The 23,513-nt window shown below is 38.1% G+C and overlaps 1 protein-coding gene across 1 annotated transcript in view; it reads right to left on the reverse strand.

Annotated features, from left to right (window-relative positions):
* The window catches only part of LOC145770071 (casein kinase II subunit alpha-like), a 106,810-nt gene that overhangs the window by 77,550 nt on the left and 5,747 nt on the right, over positions 1-23,513 (reverse strand). The gene's annotated exons all lie outside the window — the stretch shown is intronic.

A 23,513-nucleotide genomic window follows, 5' to 3' on the forward strand; every position in this document is an offset into this window, starting at 1 on the left:
CACTAGGCTGTACCAAATTTTGGTAACTTTGTCGGATTACTTAGCAAGTTTCCCAAAAGTTGTGGCTTAGGTACCGTACCTAATCAAAATGCCATATTTATTTTTTGAAAAAAAATTGGTCTTACGCCTCCTCAATGCTTGTTTCCATGACGACGGGCCCAAAACTGACGAAACAGCTATAACTCCGGAACCACTAGAGGTAGAACCAAAATTTTTTTTTCAAAAGATGCAGAATACCCAAGTTCCTATCTGTTGTCAATACATTTTGTAGGCCTATGTGCACCACTTTTCCCAAAATTTACAAAAAACGTGTTTTAGCCTATTTATCAGCAACAACTGCAAACACAAAGCAATGAAAATGAATTAGTATAATAGCTAAAATCCTATTTAAGCAAATCAACAAAGGTTAAATAGTTTCACACATCAGTTAGCAAATAACACTTCTTTAAATTTGCACATTTCAGCATGTCTACCTTGAATAAAACATAAAATATATACTGTACAAACAGTCAGCAATAACTAAACAACAATCGATTGGCAAAATTAAGCTGAAATCTCACATTGCAACCAAAAAAGTTTAGCTTTGTACAATTGATATTGACATTCCCAGGTAAAGAACATTACACAGTGCAATAATACCATTATAATATAGAATAGAATTGCAGAATACGTTTCAACAACAAACTAAAAAAATTCATAGCAATAACTAGTTTATGCCAGAAAGCACAATGCAGCACAACAGGCTGTGGTCCACAGTCAATTGATTGTTTAATCCATCACAAAACTCATTCTTGCAACTTCAACAATAGTTTAGGTGCTGGAGTGCTGGTGTTCATGGTCTTGAAAAGACTTTTTTAGTCACTCTTTCACTAGATATTGCTGCTCCAAGTTGAACATGTGTTGAGACACCATTTTTAGCAATATTTGCTGTTGTTTTGGATTTTTAGTTACTTTACCAGTGTAGAAGGCAGTCAACAGACCCAATGCCCGTTCTGCTGCATCATTCACAACATTGAGTGACTGCACTAAGGCTTGAGCATGTTTGTATGATGTATTAACATTCCAACAACCTGGATCAGTCTTTAGAAAAGACCAGTCAACATTCAAAATATCAATCAGTGTCCAAGAATCAGGACCAATCAAGTCCGCCAATGTTGTAGTGTCATAAAGAACCGGCATTTGTTGTAATGAAAGTTTGGTTTTGCTATTCTTCTTGCATTTTAAACGAGATTTCACCATAGCTTTGTTGTCACCAATGGGTACGACATTACTAAAAACGACCAAAACGACTAGTCTTTCTGACAAATAGCGTAAATGGCAGTCCAGCTTTTTGAGGTATGGTGAAAGCATTGGCATCATCCTTGCAGCTTGATGGGTTGAAGAGGTTCTTTCCATGGATGTTAAGTCGGTGTTCAGGGTTTGATGCAGTTTCAAATCTGCAGCTGGCGCTAAAGTTGGGTTGGTAAAAGTTAACCACTTGAGGCTTCAAGTCATAAATCACAAGAAACAAAGCCGAATATCTTATCTGTTCCAGTAACTGTTTATCCAGTAAGTCATTGCGCTGCAGGGAAGACGAAAACAAAGCAATTTTCAATGTATAAATTACTTTGGCCATTCAACGGGCATGGGAAATGGCACCAGGAGCATTTATTGAAAAAATTGTGTCTTCAGGTAAGACTCCTCCTAAATAGATCAAGCTTAAGCACAGAAATTCTTTGTGGTCTTTTCTGACTGGGTCAGAAATTTGACCTCTTTTAGGAAAATCCTGTCCGAACAGCAGCACCTCATTGCAACAACAGCAAATATTGTTAAAAATGGTCTCTCAGTTACGACATGTTCAACTTGGAGCAGCAACATCTAGTAAAAGAGTGACTAAAAAAGCCTTTTCAAGACCATGAACACCAGCACTCCAGCACCTAAACTATTGTTGAAGTTGCAAGAATGAGTTTTGTGATGGATTAAACAATCAATTGACTGTGGACCACAGCCTGTTGTGTTGCATTGTGCTTTCTGGCATAAACTAGTTATTGCTATGAATTGTTTTAGTTTGTTGTTGAAACATATTCAGCAATTCTATTTTGGTATTATTGCACTGTGTAATGTTCTTTACCTGGGAATGTCAATATCAATTGTAGCTAAACTTTTTTGGTTGCAATGTGAGATTTCAGCTTAATTTTGCCAATCGATTGTTGTTTAGTTATTGCTGACTGTTTGTACAGTATATGTTTTATGTTTTATTCAAGGTAGACATGCTGAAATGTGCAAGTTTAGAGAAGTGTTATTTGCTAACTGATGTGTGAAACTATTTAACCTTTGTTGATTTGCTTAAATAGGATTTTAGCTATTATACTTATTCATTTTCATTGCTTTGTGTTTGCAGTTGTTGCTGATAAATAGGCTAAAACCATGGCGATCTATACTACTGGCCATCCCAACGTGGCAACAGCCAAATAATGTGGGGGCCTATTAAGTTTTGGCAACTAACAGATATTAGGCGTAAAAAAGGCGTCTTTGCATGATTTATTACTAACAAACAAATACTTCTGGATTAGAAAATGAAGTTTTTAACATACTGAGTGTTTTGAAAGTTGGTCACTCTTGATTTCATGTACCTTGATTCTGTTGATATCTTGATTCTCATTGTATTCTTAACATGTAGCTATTGTCCTGCTTTCTTGCCACTTATTTAATAATATTTCTACATCTTAATTACCTTTTGGCACTGTATTTACAATTTTTAGGCTCAAAAACATTACTTGACCAATAAAAATTGCTGATTATATGTTGTAACACTTATCTCAGTTGGTAAATTGAATTTTCGTATAGGCCCCCACATTATTTGGCTGTTGCCACGTTGGGATGGCCAGTAGTATAGATCGCCATGGCTAAAACACGTTTTTTGTAAATTTTGGGAAAAGTGGTGCACATAGGCCTACAAAATGTATTGACAACAGATAGGAACTTGGGTATTCTGCATCTTTTGAAAAAAAAATTTTGGTTCTACCTTTAGTGGTTCCGGAGTTATAGCTGTTTCGTCAATTTTGGGCCCGTCGTCATGGAAACAAGCATTGAGGAGGCGTAAGACCAATTTTTTTTCAAAAAATAAATATGGCATTTTGATTAGGTACCTAAGCCACAACTTTTGGGAAACTTGCTAAGTAATCCGACAAAGTTACCAAAATTTGGTACAGCCTAGACGACACGCAAAAGATACTGTTTTTGTTCTTCGTCACATGTGTGTAATGTGTTGTATTCCGTGATCAACGCCACTCCACGCTCGGCAATGTCCCAACCGGGGTGCCAATTGCAATGCTCAAGGGTGCCGCGAGATATTTTAACTTTAACCCGTTAAGTGTGGAATTTATTTATTTATTTTAACTCTAATCCACAATAAGCCTTTGTTTTCTCGCCCAGGAATAACAGCGTGAAAGAGATTTTGAATCGTTGCTGTTTTTTCCATAAAAACGTTTGAAACGCATCATTATTGCCAGGTTTCATGATTTTATTTTGCGTTTCACGGCGCACAAAGTCAAATTGCAGTGATAGATTATCGGATTGTGTGACCCAGCACGATTATAAAATTGCACGATTGTTTGCGAACCACTATAAAATAGAAACTTTTGCATGGGGGATACCATACCTGCGCATACAAACACGATAGCCTACATAGCTAATCGAGAAAAGGCTAAGTTATAATTGATTTATTCTTTATACCAGTGCTCCGCAACCTTTATTTACTCACGGCACACTTAAAAACTCTTTAAAATTTTGCGCACAATTCGGCCGACACATTTTCAAAATGTAAAAAATAACTATCATCTTTTAAATGAGATATTTGCGCTTGTTTCTTGCTTTAATAAAGTTAACAATTTGGATACAGTCATTCATTGTTTCTGTCAGCTCCCTTGTAAAATGTTTGATCATCAAGGCTTCCCTGTGTAAGCAGCAATACATAAGTTGAATGGCTGGATTTTGACGTTTTACCCATGCAGCTAAACTTCTTCCTTCGCCCACCATTGCTGAAGCACCATCTGTGCAAACGTTGATGCAGTTATTCCAATGGATACCATGGGTTATGAAAAACTCGTTGGTCACTCTAAAAATTTCCTGGCCAGTCGTTCGTTCCTGGCTGGAAGTTCTTTGCAAAATAATTAGGCTACTCGTTTGTTATGGACTCGCCATTGACAAAACGTTGGCTACTACACTTAATAGCTGTGCTTTCAATATTACGAAATTTTTCATTAAACACTGCTAACTGACAATTCAAAATGACCTAGCCTGACTTCTAAAAACGCACTACCACGTTAACCAGCCTTTTTTAAAACTAGGGCAGCCTTCCCATTGTGAAAACTTCAATGTGAGGCAAAAAAATCATAAATGCACTGTGGGAAGTCTAGCTAGAGTTTGAGTTGTCTTGCAGTGGTAAAGCGAGAATTTTTAAAACATAAAAACTCCTTTCTTTTCAAAAAGTATGTTCTGATGATAGTTATCCCGCGGCACACCGGTTGCGGAGCACTGCTTTATACTTATATGAATATATTTTGTGAATTGCTTTGCGATTACAATTGGGTCTCCAAATTAGTGGATTTTTCGTACAAACGAACATTAAAACTAAAAAAACGAGAACGACTGCTTATAGTCGAGGAAGAAATGTGGGTGGCTTTGTCGAATGTGCCTCGAGATATTAAGGGACTTGTGCAAGAAGTCAAGCCCAAATTTCACACTAAATTTTGAATAAATACATTTATTTATGCGCGCTATACTGTACAACTCATTCTGTGCTATTTCATACAGTTACTTGAAATACAGAAATCTCATAAAATTGACCCAGTTTTGCCAGGATGCCGCAAACTATTTATCTCTTCGATAGGGTGCCGCAAGGTCAAAAAGGTTGGGAACCACTGCTCTAAACCCTTGACAGCCTGTTTTAACCTAAAAGGAGGACTTTCTGATGATTACCCTTTTAGGGTGAAACAGGCTGTCAAGGGTTTAGACAGTGGTTCTCAACCTTTTCTGAGTCATGGCCCCCCAGACTGTGGCTCTAAAAGACCATGGCCCCCTTGAGCAAAATAAAAATGTATTTGTTTAAAGAACAATGAAACAAAATCAATAAAAACAGTTAACGAATGATTAAATGATTTAATGCTTTCTTTTTCGTAATAGACTACGCTAGTAAATCAAGCGTACGGTATCCTTAATTGTTACGTTACAATCACAAAAGATGATGCAACATGCAGTGAGATAGAACATATGATGAAAAAACATGCTTTTAGCTAGCTTTACGATACTAACACCTACATTAGGGTGAGGCTGGTGCCCCTTAGAAATTAAAAACTTGAGCTAGTCATTCGGCCCTTTGTATATATGTTCTACAGCCTCTCTACAATCACTATTTAAAAAAAAAGATGTAAAAAATTAGCATTTAAGGGTGCCAGTTTTGATCTAAAAATTTGAAAAAAATGTCATTTTTGTTAAAAAAACCCACATAAAGTGCGTTTCTAATACAATCAAAAATTTGTTTTGCCAAAAGGAACTTCATTGTCAGTACCATTTTTCACAGTTTGATGTTGTTGAAAAGACCCAAGGATAAAATAGGAATGATTTATGAAGTCAATTTTAGTCGTTTTCTTTGGTTAGAGAAAGAGATTTGGTTCTGCTCATGTTCCACAACTTGCAGCACATTTTGAAAGTTTTCTTCCAGCCTATATCCACTGATAAAATCACTTGTGAGCTTAACACCTCTTTTTGAACAATCGTTGGTAACCAGCAGAGATTTGATAACATATTTGGCATTAAAAAAAATTGATATCCGTTTTAAGACCGTTTTCCACGAGCAGACAGGCTTATACAAAAACTCTGTGTTAATGTTCAGCAATTCAAAGAAAGACCAAGAGTCTCGTTCGAACCAATCCTTGTATGTAATTGCGGAATGGCCCGTTTCGGTGAGTCCGATTCGGTGAGTCTGATTCGGTGAGTCCGATTCGGTGAGTCCGATCCTTTAACGGGGAATTTTTTCAATTTTTTTTTTAAATTATCGGGTACCGTAGCCTAATTATCATTGCCGTTTTAGGGTTTGGGGTTAGGAGTTAGGGTTAGAGGTTAGGAACTCACCGAATCAGACTCACAGAATCGGACTCACCGAATAGTAGCAGACCCATGTAATTGAGTAGGTGAAAGTGCAAATATCAGGAAACTGTGGTTTTCCAAACCCAGTGCTGTATCTTTTTAAGGGTTTTGATGCTTTTTCAAAAGACAGCAGTTGTGTAGCTTTGCTTGTCACTTTCATTTGCTTTATCACTGAACAAGATCACAGGAAAGATTCTGCTGTCAGATACTAAAGATGTGTTTTGAAAGCAAATAAAGCTGACTCTGCAATTTCTTTAACATGAAAAAACACAACAAATTTTACAAAACGTTGAATTTTCTACAGTTGTTTTGGGGTACAAATAGTGGGACTCTATGGAAAGGCAAGAATTTCTTCGGATAAAAGTGGCATTTTAATAGCATAAATCAATTTTGCCATCCATCTGGCTTTATGCATTGCCCCACAGCTCAAGAACCGGGACTTTTTGTGTACATCGGAGATGTCTGCTTGTAGGTAGAAGGCTGTGAGCTCAATAAACTCTTTGTAATCATCTCTTGGTGTTTTCTTGGAATGTGAGATAGCTTTCATTACTATCATCAGCTCTTATTTTAATGTATATTTCAAGTTCAGGGTGAGCACTGAGCATCATCGATATAGGAAAATGAAATTTTGTCTAAACCACTATACGACTAGTTGTTGAAGTTTTCTTTGAATCTTTAAAATATCATAACATCAGGAGATTTTGATGATTCTATTCGCAGGTTATTAAACACCCGGCCGACAATTTATTCACCTGCGTTATGTCTGCATTCATGCCAAAATAACGATTTATTTAACTTACTTTGGATGGCAATACAGCTAGCTGTGATGTGGCCAGTATTGGAGCTGGTGGTATCAAACACCATAGCTCCCACCGATGCTTTGCAGTTCCAATCATCAAGTAGCTTTTCTGTTGCAGTACTGATCAATTCTCCCATAGGTTCTGATGAGCTAGCAGGCGACTTAGGCATTCCTAGTAGTTTAACGCCACTCGGACCAGAAACAAGGACAGGTAGCAGCCTTTCATCAATGACCTTTAAATTGAGGCTGGACATCAGCTTTCTATCCCAATGTAGGGATCTAGTCCCAGGTAACGGAGGTTGCCACTTTTCTTTAATGGCACTGGCAGTTTCTTTAGCTGTTTTGGTGCGATACCTCACTGCCTATGTAGTGTGTATAATTAAGGTTCACCTTTGACATATCTCCACCACACGCAGTGATAAATTCCCTTATCATTATAGAAGAGGCCACAGGGCTAATTTTGTTCCTCAAACAACACCCAACTATCGAAGGGTATTTGAGGATATCATAAGGCACCCGAATCGTTGTGCCATCTTTGACGATGACACCTTTTGTAAGATGTTGGAAAAATAGCTTCAGTTTCCGAGTCATTATCAGATGAAAAGTCTGCTGTTTCATCAAGTGTTGGGTCTATGAATTGTCTAACTTTTTCTAGTTTTCTTCCTTTTTAGCTAATTCTACAGAGTGCTGCTCGGTTCCATTTTTGTTTTTTCTATTGTTACCATGTCTCGACCTGCAAATGTGGCAATCCTGTTTGTCATCATACTTTCTAAAAATTTGACATCTTCTTCCTCCTTAAGCAACTTGAATATGTTTTTAAGCCAAATTGGCAAAGTTTTGCTTAAAACATTCTGAAAATTTATTATTGCTGTATTGTGATCACGATCAGTGGCATTTATCTTTTGCAACTTTTTCAAATCTTTGTCGTAAAAATTAACAATTTTTCCATCAATCTTCTTTTGGGTAATTGCGTTTATGTTTGCAAGTGAATATGATCTAACCATTTGATTAGCAACTTTTTTGGCAGCTTCTCTTTTATTTCATGTTCCACCTGGATGCAATGCTTGTATTTCATCAGTGAAAGCAATACACCACTGCACTGCATGCACTTCTGTACATAGTTCATAGTATCACCATAGTAGGCTACATAGTTCCATGTTCCTGTAGGCTGAACTGAAATGAATTGAGAACCTACAGCAAATCGTTGACCACATTAGTACATAAGCCTTATATATAGCGTATGTTGCTGCCTTGTTCTGCCATGCTGATGGCAGATAGCCTCCCTCAAAGCAATGCCTCCAATTCACATGTATTTACAAGCGGTATGACCATTACCTCACCTTGATCAATTGATCATATTCATGGCCTGTCGAGTAGATCCAAAATTGACTTAAAATTGCTAAAAATGGCAATTTCTTTAGATTTTGCTATACGAAGCTGGAGGGTATGCACACTTGCACAGCACACCACTGCAGGAATTTGAACATGAAACTGGCACCCCAAGGGGTCAACCAATTTTTCTGAAACTTTGGATTTTTACTATTTGTATGATATAGAACATTTGTTGAAAGGACCAGAAAAATTGGGAGTCATAGGGGCATCAGCCTCACCCTAACCTACATGAGTGTTTTTTGTGTCACAATTCTGTTATAATTCATCAATACATGTTATAATTTATTAATGAAGATTTTTATCGTGGCTCCCCTGAGAACGCTCTGTGGTCCCCTTGGGGGGCCGAAGGCCACGGTTGAGAACCCCTGGTTTAGAGGGTAATAACTATGTATGTACTATGTATATTAGTTTACATCATGTACATTTGTACATGTAGTTTATTTACTGTCTTCTAAAGCTGTTATTGATTGTCAAATTTAGTCTCTGAACTTTAAACACAAGTATACAAAGTCGCACATTTTGTATATATATGTAGACCAGTTAGTATAATTCGTAATACAGACGTACATGAGTTTATAAACAGACTATATAGAGTAATTATTAAACTGTATTTTTCTTGCAATATGCCATGGCACTGTACCATATTTTTTACTCTACCGTATCATATCATATCTGTATCACATCCTCTTAAAACGTTAAAATGGGGGCAAACGACAAAACTTTGAACCCCGGTAGCAACCCCTAAATATCAACCAATCTTTATGAAAATTCACATATATCATTTTCTCATCAATGGTAACAATATTTTAGGGTGAGACATTAACATTTACAAAAAAAGTTTTTTTTGGACCACCCTAATAAGTATTATATACAGTATGAACAATTTGAAGACAACCATAAAACCGAAAACTGAAATCATTGTTCAAGGTGACTTTGCAGACAATTACTCAATACTCATATGTAGTACAAGATGAAGTGCAAAGCTTCCACTGGGATAATAGGTGGGCCACTTTACATCCGTTTATTGCATATCGTCGACTGGCAGATGAACCACTTGAACACAGAAATGTATGCATCATAAGCGATTTCATGGAACACAACACCTACACAGTTTATGCTTTTTTACAAGTATTTATTGATTATTTGAAAGCTGAATTTCCTAAACTTGAAAAAATTTATTATTTTACAGACGACTGTGCTGGCCAATACAAGAATAAGTCAAATTTCATCAATTTATGTAATCATGTCAAAGATTTTGGCATCAGGGCAGAATGGCACTTTTTTGCTGCTTCGCATGGAAAGAGTGCACGTGATGGTATAGGGGGGACAGTGAAGCGCCTCTTAACCAAGGCAAGTTTGCAAAGGCCTTACAGTGACGCTATCCTTACTACCGAGTCAATTATGACATTTTGCAAAGCTAACATACAAGGAATTCAATTTTTCAATGTCAAGCCTGACTGGTATGAAGCTTGCAAAGAAAAATTGAAAAAAAGATTCTCGTTGGCAAAGACAATAAAAGGAACACTAAAATTCCATAAATTTGTTCCGATTTCTGAAACAAAGTTATTCGCATACAAACTCAGTGCTCAAAAAAATCTGCCTGAAATAGTGTCAGTGACAGGAGGGAGAGATAAAGACCTTGCACTTGAAGAATTGAGTGAACCTATCAACATCGCAACACAGACATATGTGCGCTGTATACAGAGTTGAGCAGTAGCGCGCTACTTTTGTAGCGGCGCTATTTTTTTCCAAAGTAGCGGCAGCAGGAGAGGCGCTACTTTTTTTCAGTCGCACTTCCGCTACCCGCTACTTTTTAATTTAAATTGAAAAAAATGCTTGTTTTTTTTTGCAATACTGGCGTGGTCAAGCAGCTATATAATCGGCTTGGTTGCAAAGTTTCGATCTTTTCTAGCTGATGTCAACTTCTTCGACGAATATCTCCGTGTGATGAAGCCTATCTGCCAGGCTTTAGACATTCTTCAGGGCGAGTCCAAGGCTTATGGAGTCTTGCTTCCAACCATCACAATTTGCGAGAAGAAGTTGACCGAGATCAGTGATCTTGTGACTTGTGAGGAGTTGAGAGTGAAAGTCCTTGAAGGGGTGAAGAAACGATTCAACAAGTGCTTCAACAACATGAAGTGCGTTATGGCATAATATCTTCATCCCTCCTTCAAGACGTCGTGGCTACAATTTCTGCACCACGTTTCCACGGATGATGCTGACGCACTGCGAGAAAAAGTCAAGACAAACGTTATTCGACTGTTGCGGGAGACATCAAGCCAGGTTGATACCGAGAAGAGTGACACCAACACCAGTCATGACTCCGAGGATGTATTTTTTGGAGTGTTTGCGCCATCCCACAAAACGTCGTTGCAGAAGGAATTAGCAATTGTGGACGCCTTTTTTTCAGGCAAGAGCAAGTCCTTGAGCTTTTCGAATACCAAGTTAAAACATATCTGTTCATTAAATACAACACCCCCATTCCTTCCAGTGCTGTGGTGGAGAGACTTTTCCCTGTTGGAAAAGATGTGCTTAAGCGAAAGCGGGCAGGTCAAGCAGGACTTAGTGACCCTCATTTTGAAATGCTCGTGTTTTTGAAAGATGCTTAACAATAAATTTCCCTTAGAATGTGTTTTCTATAACGACGTTAAAATGACAGCGTAAACGAATAATTACATTCGTTTTCAAGGTCATTTTTGCGTCACTAGGGACTTGAGTGTTTCCTAGTGTCATTTAGACAAAAGTAGTGGAAGTAGCGGTAGCGCGGGTTACTTTGGTCCGAGTAGGGGTAGCGGGTAGCGCGCTACTTTTGTAAATTGGTAGCGGGTAGCGCGCTGCTTTGGCCCAAATAGCGGTAGCGCGCTACTTTAAAAGTAGCAGGTGCCCACCTCTAGCTGTATATATGATTATGAACCGTGGATAGGTTTTCTACAGAATCTTCTACTGGCCTTCCTCTGCTGATAAATGCTGGATCAATATTAATAACATTGTTTGTATCATTGAAACTCCTTCCATGATTGCATCTGGCAGATGTCGTTACACTATTTCCAAAAACGATACAATTAAACTTTACAGGTTGTGTAAAAACTGGTCAGCTCAGTGATTGCTATCTAAGTATCTATGGAAAACTTTCAGAACCTAACATTTTGTCTGTTGTGTCTTGACTAAACTGTGTCATTTAACTCATTTTTATGCAGTATTAATTGGGAGCGTTTATGTATTATATCATCAGAATTTGAGATATTTTACCCCCTCCCCCATTTGCCATCATTTTCAAATTAGACCGAGAGCCTACGACAGAAGATTTCACCCCATAAGGTACAAAAGGTTTGACCCCTTGAAGTTACTAGGGTCAACCATGTCACTCACAAAAAGTATGGAAGATTGACCGCGCCGAGTGGATCTGGTCCCTAGAGCCCCCTAAAAAGCCCAAAAAGGGGGTTAATTTCACCCCATAAGGTACATGGACCAAACTTGGTGAAAACGAAGTTCTATGTCAGGACATCACAAAAATATCAAATCTAACAATATTTTCGAGTGGAAAGGTGATGTAAGACCCCCCCGAAAGTGACCCCCCGGGGGGTTAATTTCACCCCATAAGGTACATGGACCAAACTTGGTCAAAACGAAGTCTTATGTCAGGACATCACAAAAATATCAAATCTAACAATATTTTTGGGTGGAAAGGTGATGTAAGATGCCTTCAAAGTGACTTCCCATAATGTGACCCCCTCGGAAGGTTTATTTCACCCCATAAAGTACATGGACCAAACTTGGTCAAAATGAAGTCTTATGTTTGGACATCACAAAAATATCAAATCTAACAATATTTTCGAGTGGAAAGGTGATGTAAGATGACTTCAAAGTGACTTCCCATAATGTGACCCCCTCGGAAGGTTTATTTCACCCCATAAAGTACATGGACCAAACTTGGTCAAAACGAAGTCTTATGTCAGGACATCACAAAAATATCAAATCTAACAATAGTTTTGGGAGGAAAGATGATGTAAGACTCCCCCAAAGTGACCCCCCAGGGGGTTAATTGCACCCCATAAGGTAGGCTACATGGACTAAAGTAGGTTAAATCGAAGTCTTATTTCACGGCATAACAAAAATATCAAATCTAACAATATTTTCGGGTGGAAAGGTGATGTAAGATGTCATCAAAGTAACCCCCAGAGGGTTTATTTCATCATAGAGTACATGGACCAAACGTGGTCAAAACGAAGTCTTATAGGACACCACAAAATATCAAATCTAACAATACTCTCAGTTGGGAAGATGATAAAAGACCTACCCAAAAGTGAATCTCCTCCTATAGTTTAATTTACTTCATTCCTTACTCGAACCAACCTTGGTGTAACGGAAGTGCTATGCCAGGACAGTACCAATGGATTAAATCGAAAAATATTTTTATATAGGTTTTGGTGAAATACATTCACAAGCTGTCCCATGATGCATGAAATGGAATTATAGCCTACTTTACAAACAGTTTTTGTATAAATCATATTCAGTCAATCTAAAAAAGGCAACAGGACGTAACAATACATGGCTTTGTAACACCAAAAACAGAAAGTACATAAGAAGCATATAGGCTACAGTCATGGGCGCCGATCGCTCTCTAAGATTGGTGGGGACATTTACTAGGAAAGAAAGGGCAGACGAGCGAAGCGAGCTGAAAGATTGGGGTCTGTTCAACAAACAAACAAATAGGCCTACAGTAGATAGGCTACAAGTCTAATGCGATGTATTTTAATTGTCTGTGTCAGCATTGGACAGCAGAAGTCCAAACACTGCAACTCGGCAACGAGTCTCCGGCGAACTAAAAACGAAGTCCTTGGTTGATCCTTGGCTTGTAATGAAGGTTGATCGAATTCAAAACTTTATTGTGCACATAGCAGACCATTGCATGATTTGGCCGTTTCTGTGTCATGGTAGATCGTAACAAAGTTTTGATACGTCGCAAAGTTGAAAATGAGCGTTCAGCTGAACACGAGCGGGCTGGTGATATGAGCAAAAGTTCCACTTGCGGAAACATTTGCCGAACAGCGGATTGTATCTTCTTGAATATCATTCGAAAATCTTGTGCAAGGGACTCTGTGTCAAAGAACTGATGATAATCGTCTACCAAATGTGATTGTAGCTTTCCACTAAAGAGTGATTCTTGTAGAATTTTGTAGTGCTCAAGATCGGTCGACTTGAAATAGTCAGTAAGATTTTGCTGCGAGCTGTCAATGACTGCAAAATACTCTGACCGATCGATCTTGAAGTTTAGGAGGTTGACCATGGCCATGTCCACACTGAAGACGATTTGGAACGTCACAAGTCTTTTAAAAATTGAGTAGGGTAAGAGTTTTTTCAATTGAAAAAAAGCTGCCTGTCAGCCTTCCAACTGCTGATTTTCCTATATACAATTTTTTGCCAAACCGGTAAAGATATTTCAGCAGCTCTTAACCTCAATGTAATAATAACTGAAAAAATAGCTTTTTTCTTATACAAAAGTAACACAAGCTACACTTACTGCACTACACGCTGGTACGACTCTTTCAAAGTAATTCTAAAACTCTGCACTGTGTGGCCCTGGCGTAACCAAATTAAATACAATTTGCGAGTTACACTAGGGTTTCTCTGCCTAATAAAACATTTCTACTACGGTTGGGGCTGCCTCGCATAAAACAAAAATGTTGTCCCCTCCTTTCAACATATTTTAAACGTTTAACTGGTAAAATTGTGACATTCGGGTAATATTTTCCCTTTTACGTTACAAAAATAATGTAAAAAGATGATGGGGACATGTAAAAAGATGGTGGGGACATGTAAAAAGATGGTGGGGACATGTCCCCACTGTCCTATAGGGATCGGCGCCGTGGCTATACTGTAGCCAGAAAATTGATCCAAGATCTTGATACGACCACTAAATGTTGACTTAATAGAACAACTGACTATCCAAATAAGACGAAGAATAAGACGAAAAAAGTGAAAGCGACAGCAGTGACAATGAAGAATAAAGAAACGACCGTTTACATTTACACAAACAATCTCTGTTTATGAATGAACAGTTACAATAACTGATTAGAGACATGAAGCAAATGGCATTAAACAAAAATTTACTACATTGGGTTTATTGGGTTATTTATTGTAGCAGCTGGAAAATGTTCATTACTGCCTGAATTAACGTTCCAAATGATTCACTTCGAAACGTTTTGATTTGGATAGTCAGTTGTTCGATTAATTCAACATTTAGTGGTCGTATCAAGATCTTCGATCAATTTTCTGGCTACTGTAGCCTATATGCTTCTCATGTACTTTCTGTTTTTGGTGTTACAAAGCCATGTATTGTCATGTCCTATTGCCTTTTTTCGATTGACTGAACATGATTTATACAAAAACTTTTTGTAAAGTAGGCTATAGTTCCACTTCATGCATCATGGGACAGCTTGTGAATGTATTTCACCAAAACCTAAATAAAAATATTTTTAGATTTAATCCATTGGTACTGTCCTGGCATAGCACTTCCGTTACACCAAGGTTGGTTCGAGTAAGGGATGAAGTAAATTAAATTATAGGAGGAGATTCACTTTTGGGTAGGTCTTTTATCATCTTCCCAACTGAGAGTATTGTTAGATTTGATATTTTGTGGTGTCCTATAAGACTTCGTTTTGACCACGTTTGGTCCATGTACTCTATGATGAAATAAACCCTCTTAGGGTTACTTTGATGACATCTTACATCACCTTTTCACCCGAAAATATTGTTAGATTTGATATTTTTGTTATGCCGTGAAATAAGACTTCGATTTAACCTACTTTAGTCCATGTAGCCTACCTTATGGGGTGCAATTAATCCCCTGGGGGGTCACTTTAGGTGAGTCTTACATCATCTTTCCTCCCAAAACTATTGTTAGATTTCATATTTTTGTGATGTCCTGACAAGACTTTGTTTTGACCAAGTTTGGTCCATGTACTTTATGGGGTGAAATAAACCTTCCGAGGGGGTCACATTATGGGAAGTCACTTTGAAGTCATCTTACATCACCTTTCCACTCGAAAATATTGTTAGATTTGATATTTTTGTGATGTCCTGACATAAGACTTCATTTTGACCAAGTTTGGTCCATGTACTTTATGGGGTGAAATACACCTTCCGAGGGGGTCACATTATGGGAAGTCACTTTGAAGTCATCTTACATCACCTTTCCACCCGAAAATATTGTTAGATTTGATATTTTTGTGATGTCCTGACATAAGACTTCATTTTGACCAAGTTTGGTCCATGTACCTTATGGGGTGAAATAAACGTTCCGAGGGGGTCACATTAAGGGAAGTCACTTTGAAGGCATCTTACATCACCTTTCCACCCAAAAATATTGTTAGATTTGATATTTTTGTGATGTCCTGACATAAGACTTCGTTTTGACCAAGTTTGGTCCATGTACCTTATGGGGTGAAATTAACCCCCCGGGGGGTCACTTTCGGGGGGGTCTTACATCACCTTTCCACTCGAAAATATTGTTAGATTTGATATTTTTGTGATGTCCCGACATAGAACTTCGTTTTCACCAAGTTTGGTCCATGTACCTTATGGGGTGAAATTAACCCCCTTTTTGGGCTTTTTAGGGGGCTCTAGGGACCAGATCCACCCGGCGCGGTCAATCTTCCATACTTTTTGTGAGTGACATGGTTGACCCCAGTAACTTCAAGGGGTCAAACCTTTTGTACCTTATGGGGTGAAATCTTCTGTCGTAGGCTCCCAGACTAAATGTTATAAGCTTATTTTACAAAAAAAACAAACACCCCTCATCATCATTTTGGACCCATTCTTTCTGATGATGCAATGTGCATATCGTTCCATTTGTACATACCATCACTGGCGCCGACTTACGGGGTGGCCACGCCACCCCGTAACCGCTGTGGCGGGGTGGCAGCCACCCCATTTAGGTTACATTACTTACTGCAAATAAATGTAATTTGAACGGACGTTTAAATCTTTTTTTGATCATTGGTTTTCGCTTCAAGTCAACGTAAAGCAAGAGGTGAACCAATACAGTATTGCGAAGAAAATGATTGTTTTTGTCACAAGCATAATACTCACGTAACATCAAGCAGGCTACGTGAAGATTATGCAACACGTGGCTACGAGTTTTTTCCTTGTTGTTGTTGCGATCGTTTTATTTGTTACTTGTCATAAGTCATTGTTACACTTGTTAGGTTTACAATGGGATTTATTAATTAATAAAATACGATCTTTCCCTTGCCTCCCTCAAAAATCTTTTTTGAAAATTTTTAAACTGCTCATAATATCGCTATAAATTATGCCAGCTATAAAATACTTGGAAATAAAATTATCTCGATGATTGATAGCTCCACCCCCTAAATGAATATCAATTTTCAAATTTCATTAAAAAAATGCAATTTTTGAAACTTTTTGAGTTTTATTTAAAAAGTATAGTATGTAAAGTAGCAGTTTTAACGTTCTGTAAATTTACACGTTTACATGATTCTATTCGAGGAAAGCTACACCCCCTGCCAATTCCCAATAATAAAAGCAACCTTTTTCAATTACTCAACATTTTGCATTTTGAATTATTTTCCGATTTCAATTGGAGTGTACTGTCATCTACTTCATGCTTTAATTTCTACTTTGTTATCTACTTCATGCAGTAATATTGCGTCACTGTGTCAATGCGTGACAAACTGTGAGGCGGGAATTTATTGGTCTGACACAGGAGTTGCTTGTTACATCATCATCATCATAATCCATCGTCGGTTTGTTTCCCACTAGTGGGGGTGGCCGATTGTTTCCGCGCAGCAATTGTTTTTATCCCTTTCATACATCATAGAAAAAATTACGAAAAGTCGACCAGTAAAAGTTTTCGCCGACATTCCAGTTTTATTCAACTTAAAGATGCCACTGAAAAAGCGTTCAAAATTGCAGCCCTCCATTGAGTCATTTTTTGTTGCGTCTACCGTCTAGTCAGGATTTCAGCCAGCATGAAAGTGACCAAACGCCTGAACGAAACGAAAGTGTGCCACTGCCAAAAGGCGTTAGCATTATCAGGGAGGTGAAAGAACCGAGCACGAGCAGGATAATCGCTGTTGAAGGGAGGAGCTATCAAAAATCGTGGGAGAGCGACTTCCCGTGGCTAGAATACGATAGATGCAAAGATAGAGCATTCTGTCCGATTTGCAACTATTTGATGTCCGATTTGCAACTGCTTGATCTATTTGCAAGCAATGAAACAATTTCATTAATGCTTCCAAACGTGGTCTGCATTGTGAAAATATACTTATCGTTGCCTTCCACCACCTGCGAGGCGATCGTTTAGTGCACTCAGGAGCCTAAAAACCTACTTGCGATCTACCATGACGCAACAGCGATTGAACCACGTCCTAATTGTAAATGTTTATCAAGCTGAAGCTTCACGGTTACAACTTGACCAGTTGATTAACAGTTAGATTGTCAGAGCTGCTGTTCGCAAAAATACTTTTGCCAAATGTTAAGTGTCAGAGCAGCAATGTAACAATAAAATTCACGACATACCTCCTGTGCTTTGTTTTAAAGTTGCTTTGTAAATTATCGAGCTACAAATCAGGTGTGAAATAACAATTGCATCTACGAAACACGCTTAGTAAAAATCAAACAAAAACATGCAGTTTGAAAGTTTTTAGGTTGCCATATTGTGCTATCTGCCACCCCATGCAAAAATAAAAGTCGGCGCCTATGCATACCATAGTACTATTTTGAAAGTGATTTTAAGAAAATTTGTTGAAAAATCATGAGACATGCAAACTTTGAGTGAAAACTATGTCTAAAATAGAAATATTACCTCTCCCATTTTTTCATATGTTATAAAGATAGTGTCAAAGAATATTTTTCAGGTAGACAAGTTTTTTGTATCACGTGATCCACAGGGTCAAAGTCCAGGCCAAAGCAAAGATCAAAAGGTCATTACCCCCAAACATGCTTATTTTTGAAAATTAACAGAAATGAAATCCTTGACCAATTTCATTAAAATACACCCAGTGGTTGCGAAAAAATGGCATTTTGAAATAAGCCAGGTACCCCCATTTTCCCCCAAAATACGAAATTTCACAGGCCCATAACTCCAAAACTACTGGCCGGATTTTGATAAAATTTGAAATTTATCCTTTTTTACCCAGAACTCGCACACAAACCAAATTTGAAGATAATCGGAAGTGGTGGTGTTAAAAATTTCATTTTTTTTTAGGTGATTTGATGTGGAATTCCCCCATTGCTGATCCCAGTTTCCGTTTTTCAGCAGTTTTCGCAAACATTTTAAAATTTCATTTTAATGATCCTAAGAGTTTGCCAAAGTTGCTGATCACAGTGTTCGCAAACATGTTAGTTAGGGTTGTTCCATTAGGGTTGATCGGAGTTTCCGCAAATATTTTAAAAGGGTTAGGGTCGATCGGAGTTTCGGTAAACATTTTAAAATTTCTGGTAATGATCCTAAGAGTTTTTGTTTGTTTGCGGAAACTGCGATCAGCAACTTTTTTAATTTTTTCTCTTGATCCTTTCAAGGTATGAATTGATGGTGTAGCGATCCATTATTTCAACATATAAGTTTTCCTGCCTTTTACTTAGAGCTGGGCGATATTACGATATTTCGATACGATACCAGGCCTCGAAATTCCGGCGGTCATGGCAGACATGACCTCCGGAATGACCTCGAATGTCTGCCGAAGCCGACTCATTGGTCGGTCATAAATGACCGCCGCAAAATTCTTGACAAAAATAGAGCTAATGCAGCAAAATATATTTTAAATTTGAATTGTTACAATTGTTTGTTTAACGCGAACAAATACGGAGCTGAAGCAATAATACAGTAGTGCAGGCAATTGCTTTAAAGATCAAGATCACATTAGAGTGGCGTGGTTATCGAGCTGATGGCAAAAGTAGCCATTTTTACATCATTTCAACGCCTTGCAATGTTGCCTTGAAATAAAGTTGTCTGAACTTTTCGGCAGGATATGTATTCTAATTTTAACAATGAGGATTATTGCGTTGCATTGATCGTTTGTTAAAAAGAAACGTCACAGAGAAGCAAGTCTCAGCTGGGTTCCGCACGTGCTTAGGCGAATGTGGCGACCTTATTCACGCTGATACTGATAGAAATAGAATTTCTACACAGAAGGGAGGGTGTTAGACTAACACTATTGTGTTAGTTAGTTAACACTAACACTATTGAGGGCTAACACTATTGAGTTACTAATGCGCATTTGTCTGGACGGTCCTGAGCTGGAGATTTACGACCCCGCGCCGGCCATAATCGCTTGGCACAACGATTCTATAACGCGAAAACCACGGAATAAGTGATCGTAGTTGCTTTTGCAATAAGGAAATTTGGATTGTTGTTTTCAATTGTGTTTATTGCGTCATTACACAACTGTCATTAACGCACTGATTTATTTGCAAGCAATCTGCTCCAGTATACTTCAGGGTCGGTTAATTAAGCCATGAACCATTGCAGAGTTATTCTGTTGCTGAAAATTTTCTACAAACACGACTACACAATACTGTAGCGTGATTTTGTGCAAAATCTACATGCAAAAAATATGTCCGGTTGAGATATTAAATGTCCGCTGAAAGGGCCAGTCCGGTAGGACATGCTTGACCGCTGGAAAAAAGTACAAATTTCGAGGCCTGGATACGATATTTTTTCGGCAGCGATATTTATTCACAAAGCTCCGATTTTATCGTTTATAAATGTACTGAAATTATAGCAACATTTTCGCATGCGCAGTGACACAGACATCGCATGCGCAGACAACCCAGTGTGTGTGCATTTAATTATTTACGCATTGCGAGCAGTCTTTGTGATTACGCAATCCTGCTTATTGATTCTTTATTTTGTTTTGCTACTCACAGCTGCATCTCTATTTTGCATTAAAAAACGTTTGTGCATTCAAGCCACCAGTGTTAGTAGGAAAAGGGTGTTTTCACTTAGTGGCTCAATTGTTTCCAAGAAGTGATCGTGCCTAAAACCTTGCAATGTCAACATGCTGACATTTTTGTCCAAAAATCTTTAGTTCGCCACAGTTAAATCGCAGCATTGTTTGCAATAAATGTTGTTCATTTCAGTACCAGAGCTTAATATGTTTTTCATGCAGTTATAGAAAGCCGTGCTTTGCGATTCGCCGTAAAATATCGAAACTTAGATAATATTGTTTTATTTTTGGTAATATCGTATCGAAATTATTTTACCAATATCGCCCAGCTCTACTTTTACTAAAGAATTGTAATTTTCCATTTAATCTGCTCCCGAAGTCAATAAGAAAAAGGGAACTGATGATTATAAAATGACTTGTTCGCATTTGGCGAGAGCTCAGTTAGACCAGTTCAGCTCTCAGAAAAACATTAAATTGATTGTTTCATTAAAATGTAATAACTCGTGATAATGTTTCACTATCCTGTAATTTCATTATTCTGTACTGTTTAAATTCAAATTGTGTTATAGACCTACAACATTATACAAACACCTTCTGATAACTTAAAATTATAATTCGAATAACAATTGTGTGGAAATTATTTCATGGAGTCAGATAGCCAAACTAGGTAAATTAGATAAACAGAACTTCCATCAGGTAGTCAGACAGCCGTAAAATTCAACTCAACTTATAAACAAACCATTCTCATATTTAAATAACCTAAATAATATATTACCACATTGGTTACCCCGCACGTAAGTAGGTTTTTAAAAACAAAAAGTAAGTTTAACAAGATCACCAAACTATGAAGAATCTGGTAAGTGCATTATTATACAAATTTTTTATTTCTACTGTATGTCAAAAATAAAAACAACACGAGCTCATAATTATCTTTTAAAAACATGTCACCTTTTATCATTTCACGCGTTGGTTTGCCAACAATTTTTCTGTAGCGTATTGTAGCCTACTTATTAAGCACCATGCCAGCAATTTATTGCTTGTTAAACGTAACTGATTTTTGTTGTTGTTCGCTCAATAAAGCGAATCGTTCAACGGCAGACTACTCATTTCAGCAGCCGATGTCGACAATTTAATTTTATGCCGAAGCGCCACTCGCCAAATGTAATGTTTTTAAACGTTGCTTAGATAAAGCCTACTAATTGCCAACAAGTTGCCGTTGCAGGGAAACATAATTATGTAATTTTTTGTAGATTTATCGCAGTGTCAAATGTTACTTAAATCCTTAGCTCATTTTAATATATTTTTTTTATTTTTGCCTTAACCTAAACATGCAACTAGCATGGGAGATTGCCAGGTTCGTGCCTCAATCTCACTTTTTATACAGACGTACACGTGCAGGCACGGGTCTGCTACTATTCGGTGAGTCCGATTCGGTGAGAGCCCTATTCGGTGATTTTTTTGAATTTTTTTTTGAAAATTATCGGGTACCGTAGCCTAATTAAAACCCCCAACCCCAAACCCAAACCCCCAAAACTCCCAAAAAACCCAAACCCCCCCAAAAAACCCAAACCACCCAAAACCCCAAAAACCCAAAACCCCCAAAAACCCAAACCCCCAAAAACCCAAAACCCCAAAAACCCCCAAACCCCTAATCCCTAATCCATAACCCCTATAACGGCAATGATAATTAGGCTACGGCGCGCAGTAATTTAAAAAAAAAACTCACCGAATAGGGCTCTCACCGAAAAAGGCTCTCACCGAATAGGGAACTCACCGAATAGGGAACTCACCGAATCGGACTCACCGAATCGGGCCATTCCGTGCAGGCACAGCTCTGCAAAGCGTTATGGTGTCGCTTCCAAGCAACCATCCGTGAGTTTGTGCGTCTTTTTACTCCGACAAGGAGATCTCCAAATAGGAGAAATCATTGTGAAGACTTTGCTTCACAACTTTGCCACCCTTATGTTCTCAGCTGAAGCATCAGTTTGTATAACTCTGTGGCGCAAAGACAGGGGAAATTATGCGAAGCCACCCAAAGAGGTTGTAGTTTTCGTGTGCCCCAATCTTTTTTAATATTACTAGGAGCTAACATGATTTAAGAAACGTTGTTTCTGTTTTTTGTTTGCATTGCACTACTGTGTATGCACAGTTTTTTTTTTACCCTGACAATGGAACTTTTTGTGTAAGCTTGCTTGGCATTTAGCAATATCTTTTTGTCTCTTGAGAAGGCAGAATCGCTGTCACGTGTGCTGGTGCTGAGATCGACAAAACAGCACTATCCATCACACTTAACTTTTACTCAGCAAAACCATCCATTGATGACATCACTCGCATCGACTTAACTGACACTATATAATTTCTTCCATTTGTAATTTTGTATCGCAATATGGCTGATCAACGTTGGATAACCGTTTTGTAGCATATCGCTGAAAATCTTCAAGACAACCCATACGGTTGACGTGGCAAATCTTAGTGTTCACGTTGGGTGAACAGTTTTCGATTTATTGTGTTACTGTATAACGTTTTTTCTTAACAGTGCTATTATCCCCACAAATGATGTCACATGCTGTGAACAACATGATGGACCTTCGAACCCCGGAAATGTTGCTAAACAACAACACAATCAATCAGTGACGTCATCCGCCGAACAGTCGACAGGCAGCTCATGTGATTAAAAGCTGCAAAACCTTGCGTTTACGTTGTATTTTAATATTGTAATTACGTAACTTTTTACTGTAGTGTTTGTGTATTTTTAACAGCGCCAAGCTGTTGTGCTGAGACGAATGGTCTTAAGGATTGTCCACTCCAGCATTCGTCCATTTGTTTATTTTGAAGTCTGCAGACTCGCAGCAATTTAGGTTATTTTTGTTTGTTCTAAATACATTTGACTGTTTAATCATCCTATGTAGTTCTTTGCAGGACAGTACAGCGTCTTCCAGTATAGCCATCTCAAGTAGGCCTACTTCGGAACGAGATGCATCTCAGCCAATTGGCAATTCTTTTTCAAGTTGCTTGTAGGCTGCAAGCTGGCCCATCTGTTTTTTAAAATCATCGCAGGAAAAATGTAAATATCGCATTAATGCGAATTCGTTGTCTTTTTCTCCACTGCCTGCATCCTTTCCAATGCAGAACCAGTGGTTTTCAATTTCAACCTTTCTCTCTTTATAGGTTGTCTGCTCAGCGTTTTTGTTTAATTGTGTAGGCTATGGTTGAATATGACTGCAAGTCTGCAACTGAGCGTGTGGCATGCAAATGCACATATCTAATGGTTGGCACGGCATGTTACT

Source organism: Aplidium turbinatum, chromosome 5 (assembly GCF_918807975.1).
Source record: "Aplidium turbinatum chromosome 5, kaAplTurb1.1, whole genome shotgun sequence".
Classification (NCBI taxonomy): Eukaryota; Metazoa; Chordata; class Ascidiacea; order Aplousobranchia; family Polyclinidae; genus Aplidium; species Aplidium turbinatum.